A 21,568-nucleotide genomic window follows, 5' to 3' on the forward strand; every position below is an offset into this window, starting at 1 on the left:
GTTTTTGTTTTTTAAACTGTTGTACTGTAATGTTTAACATAGGTACATTATGTTGTTCACAGGCGTTTTCGTGTACGTTCGTATATCCGTACTTTTCTATTCGAGATAGTCTTGTTACCGTCCACCTGGAATTACGGAGCCCGTACTGTATATTAGTTCATTATTTTTCTACAACAGAGTGTTACGAATGCGACTGTAGTTCCCGCGACCACGCCACTCTTATGTCTGTGTCACTAATGTGCACTTTGTTCAGCTGTGTGCTGCTTGACTATGTGGCTCTCGTTACCTTCTTCTTCCTCTTCTTCTACTGCAGCCTTATGTCTTAACAGGTATACTGTATTCTACCGACATCATCTCAACACGCTGTAGCGTAATCTGCTGCGATTTACCGAGCTCGATAGCTGCAGTCGCTTAAGTCCGGCTCCATGGCTAAATGGTTAGCGTGCTGGCCTTTGGTCACAGGGGTACCGTGTTCGATTCCCGGGAGGGTCGGAAATTTAACCTTAATTGGTTAAATTTCCTGACACGGGAACTGGGTGTATGTGCCATCTTCATCATCATTTCATCCTCATCACGACGCGCAGGTCGCCTACGGGAGTCAAATCAAAAGACCTGCATCTGGCGAGCCGAACTTATCCTCGGACACTCCCGGCACTAAAAGCCATACGACATTTCATTTCAGTGTGGCCAGTATCCATTATTCGGGAGATAGTGGGTTCGAACCCCACTCTCGGCAGCCCAAAAGATGTTTTTCCGTGGTTTCCCATTCTCACATCAGGCAAATGCTGGTGCTGTACCTTAATTAAGGCCACGGCCGCTTCCTTCCCTGTCCTAGCCCGTTCCAGTCCCATCGTCGCCATAAGGCCTATCTGTGTAGGTGCGACGTAAAGCCAATAGCTGCTGCGATTTGTTATTAGCACCATCATAGTAAAATGTAATATAGTTGTGGCGGAATCTTCTTAGATAAGTTCGACATCTGTAGATTGTGTATAATTTGATAACTCATCTGTACTCATGAAAGCGACCGTCGGCCTGGCGTTCAGGTTAATAGCTACATGTCTCTAACGTGTAACCTTGTTTATGTTTCTTATATTTATTGATGTGTATGTTTGATGCTTATACACAATACGAGATTACAGCTGACTCATCCCCACGAGCTTGACCTGGTTCTCGTTTTACGCATAGTAATCTGTAGGTAACTACTGCGAACGATGCTAACTCACGTGACATACATTTCATCTTGTTTCCTCTTAAACCACGCATATTTTACTATTTTCTTCCACGTATTTCAGCTTTTAATGACCTAATAATAATAATAATAATAATAATAACGTTAAGTGCTTTACGTCCCACTAACTACTTCTACGGTTTTCTGAGACGCTGAGGTGCCCGAATTTAGTCCCGCACGAGTTCTTTTTATGTACCAGAAAATCTGCCGACACGAGGCTGACCTACAGTATTTGAGCACCTTCAAATACCACCGGACTGGGCCAGGTCCGAACCTGTAAAGTTGGAATCAAAAGGCCTGCACCTCAACCGTCTGAGCAACTCAGCCCGGAAGGAGGCACGAAATGTAGGTACGTTTAATTTATTTACTGTAGTTGTATAACATGTCCAATATTCCTTTGAAACTAAACGTTCGATGTGTTTCGATAATTCAATTCCGATCCTACTCATTTGGGCATCCCATAACTGCTTTCGTTGGCGTAAGGACCTGCCATCTTTCTTGTACCTTTACGCAATGCACAACGGGGATCTACTGTATTTCACGTCCCGGCGCGCCTATACCAACCAATAATTATATCACACGCTCGTACAGGTCCCTCACCGATTCAGGTTTTCAGGTCATTTCCATACTCACTAGACCACGGGGCTGATGACCACACGTATCCCAATCCCTTAAAGGACATAACAGCAAATGAACCAGTATTAACACTGAGAATTCGGTACATCCAGGGTCCGAAACCGATGACCAGGGTTGTCTGAAGCCCCTAAGACGGAAACTGAATACTGACAACTACGAAACCAGTCTGGCGAGAATGTAACGTAACAAGGCATACGCTACTGTAGTAGCCACCTTCAGCTGTTATCGTAGCTCAGTTGCTCTTAAACATAAAACCAGTTTGACAAGGATGTTACGTAACATCTCGTGGTAGCGTTCAGCTGTTGTACGTAAACATAAACAGAAACCAGTTTGGCACGCATGGCGCGTGACTCGCCTGTTCTCAAAGGGAAGCTATTCATTCACAAGAACAAGGCATACTACCTATTCTAAAAACATCGTATCTCTTTGCTCTCGAAAATAACTTCCGAGAATTACTAAAAGTTTGATATATAGTGGTTCGTCACATCGTTCTCTATTGCTAGAAGAAATATCTGCATGTATACACCTAACACCCTGTATAATTAGATTAATATATCCTGGAGTATGGCTATGCATAAAATAAGTGAATTACCAAGGTAATTGAAATTACGAGAAGGAAAGAAAATTAAGTTATCAAACAACTGAATTTAAGGATTAGCGTATGTTAAATACTATTTACGGATCTCGTGAAACCATTCAGTCAAAGATTACGTCACAGGTGGATCATATCAGAGGAAGTAAAATATATAGACGAGTGATTCCTTGTAAAGTAACGTTGTTAAATTCACGAACGAAGTATCTAAGGTTAAGCATCGTAATGTTGAAAGAGAACTGATCTATTTAAGGGAGTATTTATGTAAAGAAGAGTAGTACGTCTTAGTAATTGCATTTATTATGGAAGAGGTTATGAATGATGAAATATGGCATTGAGAAAGATGAAATAGAATTAATTGAGGGTTTTTGTAGTGAATAAAGAAGTTATATGAAATAATTTGTGTATGATGATATGGTTTTGGTGATTATAAGACGTATATATGGATGGATCAATTAGACGATGTAAGCACAAAGAAGGAAATACACCGTGGAAATGACACAAAGTAAGGTATGAATGGTGGCTATATATGTAAAGTTGAGATTAGAGAGTTACCATAACGTCAAATGCAGCTGTTAATATTAAAATATGTGTGACATATGACGTATTCTCGGAACATATGTGAAGTGAAAGATGTGTTAAGCCAGTATAGATATTAGGAGTGACGTAGATAAATAATGCTGAGATATCATAACGTAAATACTTATGGAATTATTTGCACATATGATATATTAAATATAAGCCTAGTGAGTGGATGCATATTGAGCCGTATAGCAGCAAATTAAGGATAATTTAGACAGAATAGTGAGGTAGATTATTTTATAATATGAGTGCTCATTAATAATTTTAAATGATAGGTTAGTAAATTAGGAGCCGAGGTTGAGTTGGCAATAGGGATGGAAACCTTAGCCCATCAGTCATCATAAAACATTTCTTAGTCAGAGAACAACATAGATAACGAATTCAGATAACAAAAACTTCAAGTTTATCAATTGTAAGGAAGTATTTCATTCTAAAATTCAATGTAATTATGTTATAGTGATTGGAGTCGTTTAATTTTCTTGCAAGCTGATTAATTACATAATAATTGAGTGATTGATTTAATTCTGAAACATGATTATGTGTGAGGAAGCTCAAGTTCATTTCAGAAACAGTGAATTCATTTTATTACTTTATTTTATTAGTAAGCCAGCGCTGACTTAAATGTAAAATACTGTGAATTGTTATTGATTTTAATCGTCGATCGTGGAAGTTCTCGATAATACGAGTTCTCAATTCTTTAATTTATAGTTAACTTAATAAATGTTTTCCGTTATTATTTGCTTATAAAGTGAGTGATAATTTTAACAGTAGAGAGTAGATAGCCATAGTTTCTAAGATGTTTCTTATGTCATTTGCCTCGAATTTAAGCGGCTGATGATAGATATATTCTTGAAAGCGATAGGATGGAGACGTTCATCGATAATTGTGTCGTGCGGTCCCTACCTTTTCTCTGAATTCACGCTAATCCAAGCCAAGAAGAAAAATTAGGAATTATTCTTATGCGAAGAAATACCCTGAGATTACATCTGGCTGTCGGGAATATTTTGGCTCTGTCTTACCTGGATGCGGGAAGGGCGCACTATGTATGCAGGTATGTACACGCATCACGAGAAAATGGCAGAAGATAATTTAATAAAAATTGGTATGTAAAGTCATGGAATGAACCACTAAAATCTAAGCTAAAATTAATTTTATTCACACTGAGTGAAATGGTAGTTTAGTGGAAGGCGTAAAATGTAATTCTCAAATATTTGTTATTAGTGATCCTATCGACAAATGCTACATAACTAAAATTATATAGAATTACCTTTCCGATCATTTATATCTTATAGATTTTTACCGTACGGGCTGTGATAGCAGAGTTATTCATGAATTTTTATTTCTGTTGCTAAGTCGATATCAACGCCGAACAACGAACAAATGGGTAAACAAAATTTAATGAAAATCGGTATGTAGAGTCGGAGAATAAGAAACTACAGTCAAAGCCATAAATAATTTTATTCACCCTGGATGAAATTGTAGTTTAGGGTAAGGCGCCAAAAATGTTAACTTTTAGATACCTATGTTATTGGTCCTATCGAAAAGTACTACATAACAGAAATTATAGAGAACACTATTTCCTATCATTTATGTTTTATTCATCTTTAACGTATCGACTATGGTGAGAGTGGTATTTCAGAGTCGGGAGGAAACTAATTTAGAAAGCCTACAATGTCGAAAGCTAATAAAACTTATCAACAATAAAAAATGTTTACTAGTAGCTTTACGTCGCACCGACACAGATAGGTCTCATGGCGACGATGGGATAGGAAAGGCTAGGAGTTGGAAGGAAGCGCTGTGACCTTAATTAAGGTACAGCCCCAGCATTTGCATGGTGTGAAAATGGAAAACCATCTTCATGGTTGCCGACAGTGGGATTCGAACCCACTAGCTCCCGGATGCAAGCTCACAGCCGCGCGCACCTAACCGCACGGCCAAGTGCCCTGGTAACAATAAAATTACATTGACCATTGTGCTTTTTGTCTCTTATGCTGCCACTCAACTCTGATAGATGAGATTACTGCTGCGTATCGATTATAACAGCCTACCTGCCTGAATATTGGATGCAAATAGCCGGGGTGTTAGATAACTTTCTTCTTTAGCATGCCTTTCCTCTGGTTCATAAATTTTCTGATACTACTTGAACGAAACACACTAAAATTTCAGCAATTCGACCCCTCCTCTGACGAGGTGATTTGAATGAGAAGTGTGGATAATTAACGGAATACGGCAGCACAGTAGATCGGCAGCAAAGTACAGTTTCCATAAAAACGAGGAAATGTGTGGTTTTTTACTTGATCGAGTGTTTCATATGCTTTTAAGCGTGACATTCCTACTGACGTCATTGTAATGACCTCGGTTGATTTCAGTTGGGGAAACGACTAAGAGTCTTTCTGAGGATGTAAAAAAGCAGATGGAGGGTGAGTGTCTGCCATTATAGTGGAAATTGCCCAACTTGATTGTGACAGATGGTAGGCAAGAGAGCCTACCATTACAATGAAAATTCTCTAACACAGTCTGTACATGAGAAAAGACGTTTGGTGACTTCTCCGTCGCGTTTCTGGGGTAACGTTAAGAGCTATGCAATTTAATACAATCTTACCCATAACGTGTACACTACCTAATCTAGAATTCTGTATACAATGTAGAATTCCGTAGCAAAGCACGGTTACATTAGCTAGAGTGTGTATAAAAATAAGAGTTTTATCTGTACATTCCTCAAAATTTGAAAAGAATGGTATTTCTGTATCGGTTGTGTCCACAGTAACGAGAAAATGCACTGTCTGTCTATCTGTATGTATGTACGCGCATCACGAGAAAATGGCTGAAGAGAATTTAATGAAAATTGGTATGTAAAGCCGCGGAATGAGTCGCTACAATGCCTAAAATTTTATTCTCAAATATTTATGTTATTAGATGTCCTATTCCAACGGCCGTAGCCGTGTTGAAACACCGGATCCCATGAGATCTCCGAAGTTAAACAACATTGGGCGTGGTCAAGATTTGGATGGGTTGCAACGCGTTGTTGGTGGGGGGTAAGGGAGTGGAGGAGCGGAAAGTGGCCACACTACCGCACGTAAACTCTGGCTCAGACACACCTCTGCGGAGGTTCGGACCTGCCTTCGGGCAGAATACACCCTTACGTTTAGTTGTCCTATAGTTAAATACTAGATAACTAAATTTATATAGTATTACATCTCCGATCATTTATGTCTTATACATTTTTACCGTACCGGCTATGATAACAGATATTCATGAATTTGGATTGTTTGTTGTTAAGTCCATATCAAAGCCGAGTCACGAAAATATGGGTAAATAGAACTTAATGAAAATAGGTATGTATAGTTATGGAATAAGGAACTACAGTCCACGCTAATATCGGTCTGTCCTAATATCAGAGAGTCGGAAGAAAACTAAATGCGAAGGCCTACAATATCGAAAGCTCATATAAATGATCAACAATAACATTACATTGACCATTGTATGTTGTGATGTGCTTTGTGTCTTCTTCTGCCATTCGTCCCCGATAGATGGGATTATTGCTGCGTACTTAGTACAACAGCCTGCATAAATATTGGCGCGAAGTAGCTGGGGAGTTTGATCTATCTATTCTTTAGCATGTCATTCCTCTGGTTTATAAATTTTCTAATGCTAGGCGTACAGGTACGCAACTGGTTCATCATACCATTCCAGCTATTCAGTTCCTACTCTGAAGCACGTCATCTCTCCACTGACAGCTCGGAACATACCACTTAGACGAGCAGGTCGTTTCCTGTCTCCCAAGTTTTCCGTGCACAAACTTTGCAACATTTTTGTAACGCTACTGTTTGTCGGAAATCACCCAGAACAAATAGAGGTGCTTTCCTTTGGATTTTTTCCACTTCATGAATCAAGTAATCCTGGTGAGTGTCCCATACCCTCATTTGCAGAGATCTGTAACCTTTATTTAAAACTGACTTGGTGATGTGCTCACGACTGGAACGAGGCTAACTTACTCCTTCCAAAACTTTACAATGGAATGGCAAACGCCGTCACAATAGAGATAAATTTGAATATATAACCACAATATCAAAAGAAGCGTTTTAACAGATAGGGCTAGAAGGAGGAGCATTACACGTTGTTGCCACATTCCTGCATTACTTTCTCCTTCCCCTCTCTTCCGACTCACTCGTCCGTTCTTTCACACCGCTGTGTTCTGTTGAAGTGAGCGGTCTGTCCACTCCAAGCAATACGAGCCGGCCAGCAGGCTTGTCTCCATGGTAACCGCAGTGGGTCCGTCCTCGTTCCCATCTGTACCCCTTACTCCAGGCGGGCATTAAACGTAACTCCCTTTAAGAATTGTCAGAACTGGAAATATTACGACTATAGCAACTGTCATTTTAATGGAGATTGACATAAACCATTCTCCACATTGCTGTCCTTCTTTGGTTCAATGGATGAACTTCAAATCTTTCTTTTTACCTTTATAAACTGGAATTTAGGCCATATTGGTTTCGATACCTAGTATTAATAGAGCTCTTTATGTTCTGGCATAAGTTAGAGAAAATGTGTTACTTCCTTTAACTCGTCTTAATCTTATCCGTAGCTTTGATGATATGAAAGTGGCTTAGGTCTGAGTGAAGCTATTAAAGACTTTCCTGACGCAGCCAATTGCAGCCAATTGAATGGTGTGAAAATATCCCTCATACGATCGCCTGGCGCATGCATTTAAGTGAGCTTCGCAGACTGACATGCAATAGCAAATTCTGGCTGGGCGATGAAAACGATGAGAAACTACCTCATTGATCAGTTCCCTAGTATTCCTCGTCAGTGATGCTTAGGTTTTCTGTGATAGTGGAACTCTTGAGGAGCAAACCAGGCTTTGGGATTCATGCTAAATACAAGGTGCCGAATTCAACTTCGTTAACGTATGTTTTATTGTGGACACAGATGCGTGAAGGATGGTGATAAGGTCTGAGCTAAGGGTGCTGGTAGGACGTGGTCACTGAACTTCTCTGCCTCCTCAGCACCTTTTTCTCAGTCGTATATTGTGCAATGTATCTTCTGAGTAGCAGTAACATCACATTCGATACGTTCCCTTTCTCGTCCTCTGTGAATAAATCATGCCCAGGGTTCGCTCCTCGAAGTGCAGACGAGAAATAATTAAAAGTAGCTCCGAGAGGTGAACTGTATTTCAGATATCACCTGGTGCGGACTAGTCAGTTCTTTACAATTTTCTCCATGTTTGGTCGTATGTCAAAATCCCTTTATGACATAAATCATTGCACTCCAACTCCCTCGGTACTTCACAGAATATACCTTTCTTTTATACCCTAAATTTGGTGCAATATTCACCTGTGTTAGTTGTGAACATCTCTACTTCCCATCGAGTTATAAACCTCATTTGAAGAACTCCTTGACAACATATTACTTTCGAGGTTTGGGACTAAATCTTTTTCTAATTTTAAATAAAATACACATCCTGTTGGTTAGGGTGGGAGAATACCCTGCCTGTGGTAAGAGGTGGCTAGATACTCTCAAGCTGAGAGTGGTGCCAAATTTCCCTTCACTATTAAAAAAGCCATGTCCCCGCTCAATCTGAAACAAATCTCGCCCCGCAAAACTAATTGACCTAAACCAACAGCCCTGAAACCAGGATCAGACTGTGGATAGAGCATCTGAGTTCCTGGCAGCCAAGAGGGCGATCCCCCATCACTCACATGAAGATACAATCTCTACTTCCTACCCCCCTCCCCCAACACAGTAGGCTAAGTTCCTATGTGCGTATCACCATATCCTTGTCACTGCACCCTTCACTTCACCACAACTACTTTCAAAGGCTCCCCAATACCCACTGGAAGCATTCCACCATTTTCCAACCTAAAATACTGAAATTATGGTATTTTCATGTCGTAACGATAATAAAGTCGCAAACGACGAACTTAATAAAGCATTAAAACTCTCTCCCATGCCACGCAACATTAGCACTGTGGCTATATCGCAAACATTTACGTGCGGAGTGACTGCCGTGCTCAAGGCTGTCCACCTGCCTACTCAGGAACTAAGATAGACACTAAATAATCGTATCATCTCTTTTTTTTTTTTGAAGTGCGGACAGTATGCGCCACAACCATACGTAAAACCCTGTCGAAGGGCCTGTTCTCATGACAGAGATTGGGCTGGGGAGATACTGCGCATTCTATGTAGGCTAGTGGTGAATAGCTGAATTATTTTTTCAACTTTTTTATCATGACAGACATTGGCCTAGCGCGTTGTTATAAAAGTATTGCTCTTCTGTATTCTCCATCATTCCCTTTACACATTCCACTTGTGCTTTTATTCTGTGGGAGTTGGTAACAATGTAAATCCCATCATTCCTGGGAATGACGCCACAACGCATTTTACGTTGGCCAATAGCAAAGCTAGTAGCTACTTCAGCAGTGGAGAGCGCAGTGTGTGGCAATATACATTAGGTTATGAAAGTAAATATACTTCTGGTGGGTTCCTCGACGTCGCAACAAACATATCTCTCCTCTATTACACATAAGATTTGCAACATTTCTAGTTCCTTATAATGTTATAAAGCTTGCATATCACGGTATATATATTTACTAGCATAACACGAAATCGTGGAGGCGGTCAGACCATCCAGGTTACACTTGTCACAAGGGTGTTGCTTTCACGACTGTGACTACGATTGTGAACGTAAGCAGCAAATCAATTTAAAAGATGGATCACCATAAATGTAGAAGAAGAAGAAGGAAAACAGCAGGCGATAGAGTCGCATATACACATGTTTCCGAGGGATATTACTGAAGCATGTTTTATCTGTGTCTGCAGAAGATCTGGAGAAATTACTGAGTGGTATGGACAGATTCTTGCGGGAGGAGTACAAGGCGAATATAAATAGGTCTAATACAAAACGAATCTGTCACCTGGGTGACTGCCCTAAATGCGGATCAGTGGAGATTGATTGTAACGGAGTGCAGGTGATGCATGAAACATTAGATTAGGAAATTAAGTCTAAAAGGAAGTAGCAGGATATTGTTACTTGGATGGTAGAATTACTAATGATTGCAGAGGTAAAAACCACACCCCATGGCGCAACACAACCGAAGGACCTTCGCCTACCAAGTGACTGCTGCTCAGCCCGAAGGCCTGCAGATTATGGGATGCCGTGTGGTCAGCACGACGAATCCTCTCGGCCGTTATTCTTGGCTTTCTAGACCGGGACCTACATCTCACCGTCAGATAGCTCCTCAATTGTAATCACGTAGGCTGAATGGACGTCGAAATAGCCCTCAGATCCAGGTAAAAATCCCTGACCTGGCCGGGAATCGAACCCGGAACCTCCGGGTAAGAGGTAGGCACGCTACGTCATCCCTGAAGGGTGGGGCCGGCATTGAAGAAGAAAGGCAAACATAAAATTCAGACCAGAGCAAGCAAGGAGAGGATTTCTTAAGAAAAGAAATTTGCTCACTTCGAATACTGATACAGGAATTAGATAGACTTTTCTTATGGGCGTGGCAATGTACGGAAGTAAAACATGGACGATAACTTCCTCAGAAAGAAAGAGTATAGAAGCTTTTGAAATGTGGTGTTACAGAAGAATGATGAAGGTTTCATACATAGATCGAATCAGAAACGAAGGGATACTGAATCGAATTCGTGAGAGGAAATCGATTAGGGTAAATTTGACGAAAAAAGGTATAGATTGATAGGAAACATCTTAAGACAGCCAGGACTTGTTCAAATGGGTTTTGAGGCAGTAAGAACGGTAGGGCTGTGAATATGAAAAGCGGATTACAGCAGATGTAGGATGTAGTACTTACGTACAAAATGAAAACATTAGCTCTGGTTAGGCTGGCATGGAGAGCTGCATCACTCAATCTATGGACTGTTGCCTCAAACGAAAACATTAGCCAAAAAAGTAATATTTTAACAACCTCCGCAGAATGGAAAGACTTTTGATCACAATGCATAACATTTTTGACGGTGAGTGTACTATGGTTATCGCTTTAACAATATCATTCGTCAAGATCGAGTGTTAGACAATTTGCACGCTGTAGATGTGAGGCCAATACAACAACTAGCGGCCTCTGTTCGACCCAGAGGACTAATCGATTATATCTGTAACGAGTCGACACTTCTCATTGAATAATGAATTACAGCTGCTCGATTGGCTGTTGTAGTGCATCAACACTGCAAAAAGTCTGAGCGTGAATTCGTCGCTGGTGTAACACAATATGTGACATTACGTTGTAAGAAGGGTTCTGCTCCATCACTGATAGATTGCTATTGGTTCAACAAGTTCTAATACTAGCGCAATGGGTAATGTAGTAGTGATTACTCAAGTGTTAATAATACATTACGGCTCTCAACACCATCCCATCCGAAAAAATGAACAGATTATTGTCTTAAATCCGAAAATACTGGTTTGAAATATACTACTAGCATTTTAACCAGTTCTTTGCACCGGAATTTGCAGTGGATTACATGTTCCCTTCAGGATGTTATGCCAAGTAACATGGCTCAATTCACACGTTTAATGAGACGTGTTAAAATGATCATTCCCTACGACAGCCTGCGGCAGTAACGAAAATATCATGAAGCTGAACAAATTCAAGAAAGAATGGGGACGATTTCCGATTTTACTTTGTTACTGCTTATAACTCTTGGTCTCTAATCAGTATTTAATGCATTTACTTACTCTGCTTTATGTACAACAATAAGACTTTTACAAGCAAAAACACATCATTTTAATAGGGATGTACTGAAACACTACCGATAGATGTCTCACGTGCAGTACCCGGTATGCGCTTGTCGATCGTCATTTGTTTGTATGTGTTTTTTAATGGAAGTTACCTAGTTAAATGATGAAGCTAAAGATTTAATATATCGTTACGACAACAAAGACAACAAGAAAATTGTGAGTCCTGACTATTGCTGTGTCCCAATGTCCCAAAATCAAGGTCGACCGTATTCATACCATCAATTTCCTAAGCAGGATCCTTTCCGTAAAAAGTGGTTGCATTCTGTTCGTTTCGTAGGCAGGACCTACGAAATAAAAATGTGACTCCTAATATCAAAGTCTGCTCGAAACCTTTTACAGTTGAAGATTATGTAATTACTGAAAATGGTAAGTAAGCTAATTAGTACTAATTAAGCAATAATTTTAGAATAAGGTAGTGACATTTTGAAAAGTTAATATGACCCATTTCAATAATTTTAGGCGAAAGACGAAGACTTAAGGAGAACGCTGTACCTTCGATATTTTTATGGTGTGGCACCGGTACCTTGGAAATAACTCCGAGAGCAAGAAGACATAGAAGTAGGAAAACAGCCATAACACTGTGTGCGATACAGTACCCTGAATCACACAGTGACCTATAATTTGACACCGGAGCACCATCAATTTCAGACTTCCTGAACAGGAAATAATTCATTAGTTCCAAATTTGAAATCTTTATATTTGTTTTATGGTCCGAAACAAGACCCTGAAACTCGTGCGCTGCAAGGAAATGAAGTTCAGTCGTGCTGGATGTAGCCCGAGGCACTGCTGTCCCACCAATATCTTGCCTTGTGTACGCCTATAACCTGCAAAGAAAAAAAATACCGTATTAGGAATGTTTTCAAAATGCTATTTGTACCTTTCAATCAACTCTTGCATTTTTCCGGATTTTTTTTCGCTCCTTTTCTTCAATTCTGCTTCCAAATCCGCAATCGTCATTACACCTATACCATTTCCCGTCTTGTAAAAAACATTAGCAGAATATGGTAACTCCATTTTAATGCATTTACAGCAAAAGTTTCGTTTCGATGATCACAAATGTAGGAATACTCCATATAAATCTCATGTAAAACAATCGAACAGCGGAAAGCGCATACCGGGTATTACCATTACGCTGCCTAGCGGACAAGTTTTATGTGATCCATCCCTATTAATTCGCGATATCGGGTTCCTTCTTTCTTTTTTTTCTGTTATGTCTTTTGTCTCTTATCTTTCATTGCCTTCTAAAATCTGCTACAACTGTACGGTACAGTTCCTGGTCCGAAATTGTGCAAAATTCTCCGAGTTTCTCAGGTTGTGTATTGTATCTTTGCCCACGTTTCTCTGACGTTGATTATGCCTCTCTTAATATCTGCTCTACTGAAAGGACTAAAGTGGTTCTTTAGCCTTTCCCGTTACCCACCTTGAAGTGGAATGTACCACGAGCCTTGGACTACTATCGGTCGTACGATGAATACGTACATGGTATAGAGGAACGGAAATAACATATTCTTAAACGTTTGTTATACACAGTCTTTTGATAGACCTAATATTAACAACATTAGTTGAGAATAACCTTCCTATAAACACCAACTCTATGTGCCATCATATGCACCTGATAACACAATTCTGAGTGAGTAGATTCCAAATAAATTGTTTGGTCGAAATAAGTCCACCAGTTTTCCACTTTTAGGAATATACAAAGAGACAGACACCAAAAAAAGGTTCTACCTCGTGTTTCCTCCGTGTTCAGATACATTAGGTGGGGTTAACTTTTTACGCATCCTCTGATTTTCTCCTGTTATGGTTCCTTCACGTAGCTGTAGGTGTGCGAGGGTGCCCGTCACTGGCTACAGAGCTTGAAGTCCTTAGAAAATAGCATCTTACCAAAGAAAAGGTTCTACCTCGTGTTTCCTCCGTGTTCAGATACATTAGGTGGGGTTAACTTTTTATGCATCCTCTGATTTTCTCCTGTTATGGTTCCTTCACGTAGCTGTAGGTGTGCGAGGGTGCCCGTCACTGGCTACAGAGCTTGAAGTCCTTAGAAAATAGCATCTTTCTCCGTAACTTGAACAGTAAGCGAAATTATATGTATAAAATTATTTAAAATGAAAGGGTGTTTATTATTGGTCCACATATTTAACATATAAGGAATAGCGTAAGAGTCTACTCAGTGATCTTTACACCGTATTGTGCCCTACAATGCTGCTGGTTCCCGTCAAGCGAATGCTGAGTGTTGTATGTCCGGCGCTCCCTTTCTCGCTCCGTCAGCCAGCTGCACGCGCGCCTGTGTATCATTCTGCTAGCTTCGACGCGCAGCCCTCAGTGCGCGTGCCTGACCATCGAGTGTACTATAAATAGGAGCTCCCTGCCTGCTCAATTGCCCACTTGCCCTGGTGTCCAGCTCCAGAATACACCCTACGTCGAGCACGGAGGCTACTCCTCTTGAAAATGTGCTTCGACCAGGTGGACTGAATTTCTGGCAGTACGAGGTTTCACCTCTGGTCACCGCTCCCTTACCTGTTTCCGCTGCCTATGTTCCGTAATTCTTTTACAAGCCATTTTCATTCCCTAAATTATGCAAGCTCCCTTAGTTTCGCTAGGTGGAATTTCTTCAATCAATTGAACTTGCTTTTTAGGAATTCATGCACTTCAACAAACAAGGACTCTCAAAGACATTTATGTTAGTGTGCCAGATAGTTCTCGACTATCAACGTGTCAATTCACAAAGACTATCTTTTCAAGATAGAAGTGTATATAAAGACTGTAAACCTGTACATATTGTATAAAGACAGACTTTTCTCAAGATTCAATATTCCTTTTTGCTTCAAAATAAATTCAGTTATTTGTGTAAATATCATAAAGTGAAGCAATAAAAGTTGTGTTTTGTAAACTTCAACCTTGGTTACAACACAACTCTATGGCGACGAGGTAAAAACGCAACAACCTACAATTCTTCGGCCCCAGTTGCCAACTCTATAGCAACGAGGTAAACACGACACTACAATTCAACAGGCCCAGTTGTCAACTCTACGGCGACGTGCTACACAACAACGACACTCCAGCCAGTTCTGACACACAGCTTACCTTACTCTTTCTTGCACGCATCTCGCAATGGCTACTGCGGAACAACTCGCTACGGTCTTCCAAGCCTTACAGCAGCAACAACAACAGTTTATGCAACAACAACAGGCAGCATTACTTCAGGCTCTTCAAGCTATTTCTGTCTCTACACAGCCATCAGCTATTCCTCCGTTCTCTGCTTTTGATCCAGCTAAGGAAGAATGGTCAGTTTATTTAGCCCGTTTGCAACAGCATTTCATCTGTCATTCTGTCACAGATGATCAACGCCGCCGCGCACTATTTCTTAGTTCGGTTGGCAATGCTACGTGTGAATTACTACGTAAATTAAGTCCGGAAGAACACTTATCTGAGGTACCCTTCACGCAGCTCTTGGCCCGTCTCACGGAACACTATGCCAAAGCTCCTCACATAGTGGCTGCTCGCTATAAATTTTTTCAGAGCAGAAAGCAACCCCATCAGACACATACTGAATGGATAACTGAATTGCGTGGTCTAGCTAAACCCTGCCAGTTCATCTGCTCCAAGGACGGTTGTGGTTCATCCTACACTGATTCTCTCATTCGGGACATGATAATTTTACATACTCCTGAAGACAAAATCCGTTTTGACGCTGTCAAGCAGAGTAACCCTTCTTTAGAAGACGTCCAGCGTATTGCTACGGTTTATGAGCTTACTACCAAGACTGCCGCAGCCATAGCTTCTCCACACGAAGTTGCACAAGTCTCGCCTCAGGCCCGCACGTCCTCTGCTACAGTGAACCGTACGGATAAGGCGCTCTCCACCAAGCATTCTCGCCAGGTCCCCTCTCGTAATGCTCCACGGAAGCCCAATTCTAAAAGCACCTCGAACCTCCTGCCTTCCTGCCGAGGTTGTTTCAAGCATCATGAACGTCGTGACTGTCGTTTTTTCAAAGCTACTTGTGAACGATGTAATAAACTTGGACACATTAAGACTGTCTGTCAAAGTTCGCTCCGCCCTGCTAAGACTACTGCAGCACGCCGGAAGCATATACAGCCCCGCCAAGACATGGAAGTTGATCAGATCAATCTTATTCTGCCCACAAAGGATTCTCACAAAATCATCATTCCTCTCTCATTCTCTGATCGATCTGTCGATTTTCAATTAGACACTGGATCACCTGTCTCTATTATTAACCTGAATACCTACCACGACTTAGGTTCACCTTCATGCTCTCCAGCTGACATCCAGCTCGTGACATTTAACAAGAAGAAAATTGACATCAAAGGTCAAATCAAGCTTCAGGCTAGTTATAAAGGAATTCAGAAGGCCATTCCTCTTCTCGTAGTTAACAACTACACTGCATCAAACATTATGGGCATGGATCTATTTAACTTATTTGGTTTCCAGATACATGACAACATTAACGTCGTATCTACATTGCATCCTACTTCTGACGTTACCGCTCTCCTAGCGCAGTTTCCTGAAGTCTTCGACTCTCAGCTCGGAACAGCCAAAGACTATACAGCTCATATACAGCTGAAATCCGGAGCTAAGCCTCGCTTCCTCAAATCACGTCCAGTACCCATAGCACTTCAAGACCAGGTCACGAAAGAATTAGAAAGATGGATACAAACTGGAATTGTTGTACCAGTTACTTCTAGTCAATGGGCTACTCCACTCGTGATAATCAAGAAACCTGATGGTAATGTTCGACTTTGTGGCGATTTTCGATCTACAGTCAACGCACAACTCGACACAGATATCTTTCCTATTCCACGTCCAGAAGACTTATTCCGTCGTCTCTCTGGTGGACAATTCTTCTCTCGAGTTGATCTTAAAGAAGCATATCTCCAGCTACTTTTAGACGAAGAATCTAAGAAATTCCTCACACTCAACACTCCTCTCGGACTGCTCCAGCTCCAGCGGCTCCCATTCGGTGTTTCATCCTCAGCGGCTATTTTTCAGCGCTATTTGGCTCAACTCACCGCCTCCATTCCCGGTTGTGCTAACTACCTAGATGATATTATTGTTACGGGAAAAGATCATCAGGAACATCTAACCAATCTACGCCTCCTTCTCCAGACATTGAAAGACAATGGCCTACGAGCGAATCTCGCTAAATGTACCTTCTTTCAGCCTCAAGTTCACTACCTAGGACATATACTTGATAAGAATGGAATTCGTCCTAGTACACAGAATGTCTCAGCGATAGTAAACATGCCAGCACCTCAGAACCTCAAGCAGCTTCAGTCCTTCATAGGCAAAGCGAACTATTATAATAAGTTCATTCCACGCTTCGCTACAGTGGCAGCTCCATTAAACGCTCTACGTAAAAAAGGTGTTAAGTTTCAGTGGACTCCGCAATGCCAACAGGCATGGAAAACAATCAACAACGCCTTAATTCACGCTATACAACTCACTCATTTTCAGCCCGACAAGATCATCACGCTAGCTACTGACGCTTCAGACTACGGTGTCGGTGCCGTTCTCTCCCAGAAGGATCGTCATGGACAAGAACGCCCCATCGCCTTCGCTTCGAAAACACTTAATGACCATCAACGTCGATACTCACAGATAGAGAAAGAAGCTTTAGCCATCATCTTTGGTATTCGCCGTTTCAATGAATATCTCTATGGCAACCATTTCCTGATCATTACCGATCATAAGCCTCTCGTACACTTATTCCATCCTGGTAATAAGATCCCAGAGAATTCCCTCAGAAAGCTTCAAAGATGGTCCATGTTCCTTTCTGATTATTCCTATCAGATTGTATATCGAGCCACATCCCAGCATTGTAATGCTGATGCCCTCTCCCGCTTACCCGTTGGTCCTGATACTGCCTTCGATTCTCAAGAATCTGAATGTCTTCAGTTGGACATAGAACTTGAAGATACTGTATCCAGTTTTCCTATTGATGCTACCTGCATAGCTAAAGCTACGGATAAGGACAGTACACTTGCTACTGTACGTACTTACATCCGCAACGGTTGGCCTCTTCAGAGCACACTTCCTGCCCACCTGGCACCTTATCATCGTATGCAGCATCGTCTCACGACTCGTGCCGGAGTTGTATTACTAGAAGCAGGCACCATCTTCCGAGTGGTTATCCCACTTAGCCTACAGAAACAAGTTCTCGGATTATTACACCAAAGCCATTGGGGTATCTCCAGAACAAAGCAACTCGCCCGTCAACACTGCTACTGGCCCGGTATTGATGCCGCCATCGAAAAGCTAATACGTCATTGTGAGCAATGTCAAACGAATCAGAACGCCCCGTCTTCTGATCTTGCTGCATGGCCTCCTGCTACTACTCCATGGGAACGAGTTCACATCGATTTCGCATGTCCTTTCCTCAATTCCATGTGGTTAATAGTCATCGATTCACTGTCAAACTTTCCATATGTAGTGGATATGCATTCAACTACTACAACCGAAGCTACCATTCGTGCTCTCCAGAAAATCTTTACTACAGAAGGTTTACCGCAAGTACTCATTTCGGACAACGGACCTCAATTTACAGCTACTGCTTTTCAGAACTTTTGTACACATAATGGCATTCGTCATATCCTAGCACCACCTTTTCACCCTCAATCTAATGGTGAAGCTGAACGCTTCGTACAAACATTTAAAAGAAGTATGAAGAAAGCTGTCTCTTCAGGCTTAACCAAAGACCAAGCCTTGCTCCAACTCTTAAACACCTACAGAACTCTACCCGGCGCTGATAATATCACTCCTGCACAGAAGCTCCATGGACGACCTCACAGAACTTTACTTTCTCTGTGACAGCCTCTCCCGGCCCAGCATCAGACCTCACCAACGAAGTTCTCCCTCAACGACAAGGTCTACACCAGGACATTCAAATCCAACCCACTCTGGATACCTGGAGTCATCTGCAGATCTTTGGGTCATCGTCTATACGAGATACAGACTACGGAGAAACGTATCTGCCGCCATCAAGATCAGATACGTCTGCGCTACCGCCCCTGTCCAGCTATTGATGCTATTGCTAAACCAGATAAATCTATTGCTGAACGCGCTTTAGATCATTTAATAACAATGGGTTCCTTTCAGGACGAGACAGCGCCACTCCGCCCAGTTCCAGCTCCGGACAATACAACAGAGACACCAGCAGCTCCGCCCCAGCATCGCAGTCGCCGCCAGCGCCGCCGCCGTTTCACGCCGTACCGGCGTATTTAGGAGGGGAGGGTGTTGTATGTCCGGCGCTCCCTTTCTCGCTCCGTCAGCCAGCTGCACGCGCGCCTGTGTATCATTCTGCTAGCTTCGACGCGCAGCCCTCAGTGCGCGTGCCTGACCATCGAGTGTACTATAAATAGGAGCTCCCTGCCTGCTCAATTGCCCACTTGCCCTGGTGTCCAGCTCCAGAATACACCCTACGTCGAGCACGGAGGCTACTCCTCTTGAAAATGTGCTTCGACCAGGTGGACTGAATTTCTGGCAGTACGAGGTTTCACCTCTGGTCACCGCTCCCTTACCTGTTTCCGCTGCCTATGTTCCGTAATTCTTTTACAAGCCATTTTCATTCCCTAAGTTATGCAAGCTCCCTTAGTTTCGCTAGGTGGAATTTCTTCAATCAATTGAACTTGCTTTTTAGGAATTCATGCACTTCAACAAACAAGGACTCTCAAAGACATTTATGTTAGTGTGCCAGATAGTTCTCGACTATCAACGTGTCAATTCACAAAGACTATCTTTTCAAGATAGAAGTGTATATAAAGACTGTAAACCTGTACATATTGTATAAAGACAGACTTTTCTCAAGATTCAATATTCCTTTTTGCTTCAAAATAAATTCAGTTATTTGTGTAAATATCATAAAGTGAAGCAATAAAAGTTGTGTTTTGTAAACTTCAACCTTGGTTACAACACTGAGCTCGAGCCAAGAGCACCATAGTGAACAAAACTCCCACAAGTGTGGGCTCGTGCACATCTCTTACCTGCATTACATATTCAACCACATCAACTCAGTCGAGCATGTCCCAGGGAAAAAGGGTAAAGATAATAGAGGGCCAAAATATGATTAAACACATGGATATGCAAGATAACCAGGTAAGAACAACCAAAAGTAAAGAAATTACAGGAAAAACAGCTGCATTCACAGTGAACATAAATGAGTTTATTACAAAATTAAGAAAATATCCAAGTATTTACAATACGTTAAAATCTCAAATAAAATTTCTATTTTGTCAACCGTTTGTCGCAGATGCCTTCCATGTCATAAGGTTATCAAACCGCAAAGCTGGAACAAGCATGAATCAAGGAATGAGTCAAAAATAATGAGAAGGAATCCCTATCTGTACAAAAGCACGTCAGAAGTGCCGTCTCCTCAACATAAAAATTATTCTCACAGGACCTCGAACCCACGGTCATCTAACAACAAACAAAAAGATACATAGCTTGGACTGAATGAAGGTGCACAGTCCAGCATACATACGGCCCCAAGACTCGTCAACAAAATCACGTAAATTTACGCTAGGCCAGCAAGTAGTTAAATAATCAAGTAGCAAGACAAAACAGAGCCATGCAGACAAAAATGTGATCCCTTGCTGGCAGCACAAGGTCGCAGCCGGGGAAGGCTCTCCCTGCTAACACTTGAGCTCGTGCAGACAGCAATATTACTCAGCCTCGCCGGTGACGTAAAACTTGACTTCCTTAAGCCCACAAAAAACAACGGGATGTGTGATGGCCCTGCTACCCTTGGGGAGCGTTCAGCTGATCATATAACAGCATACCTGCCGCCTTCCTCAAATCACTTCAATAAACACATGACGGGCCATTCTTAGCGCCGAAATTATTCAACCTTTATAATATCTCTGCCTCCATTGGGCGTTTCTCTAAATCACATTCTCTGATATCACCCTCCACGGGCTCATTCATAAATACACAATATCTCATTTCCCTGGCGCTACAACAGCCAGACGAATGCGAAATATTCACCTTACCATGTTCATTATTTCTCTGCGTTTGGCATAACTAAAACAAATGAGTGATCAGCTAGAATTTGATGTAAAGATATCTCAAGCAATCGGGCACACATAACTATCCCCGTTAGCCCTTGTGAGTAAAGGAATGAGTCACGATCTCCTCTGAATTACGAACAACAAGTATAGGCTACGCTGCACTAACTATAGGATCTGGTTAACAGACCTAGCAAACCTGATCACAACGGAAGAGAAAACACAAATAAAAGAAATAAAAACATCAAACTAATACGAGTGGGAATATACAACCTCCTGCCTATCCTACGATCCTGAGTTCGAGGTCTGTACATGATTACTCTAACCAAAATGTTATTTACATCTGACCGCTATTGCTGTGGCTGACGGCCATCCTGAATCTACTTACAATAAATTACATGCTTAGAACGAAATTGGAGCGATCTAACCTGGACGTATCGATGGCATTGCGAGGCGCCCCTCTGTGGACTCCTGGAGTTTACAGCATGTTGACAAAAGTCATCGCCGGTGTCACAGGTGTGCGGATAACTGGATCCATGATGTCTGATGAAAGCTTCTACTGCAGCTTCCTCGAAAGTTGTGAGGTGTCTCCTTCGGTGTCGTGGTGAGCACGCCTTCCTGGAGTCCCCACGTCGATGCTCTGGGTCTTGCCAGCTCTCGTCTTCTCCAACTGGCCGGACTTCTTCTCGTTCTCAGCATGTCGTTTCTCCCGCTAGCCGTTGAAGGGAAAACTGTAAAGAGACATGTGTTACAGAGGGTTC

The sequence above is a fragment of the Anabrus simplex genome, chromosome 1 (genome assembly GCF_040414725.1).
Source record: "Anabrus simplex isolate iqAnaSimp1 chromosome 1, ASM4041472v1, whole genome shotgun sequence".
Classification (NCBI taxonomy): Eukaryota; Metazoa; Arthropoda; class Insecta; order Orthoptera; family Tettigoniidae; genus Anabrus; species Anabrus simplex.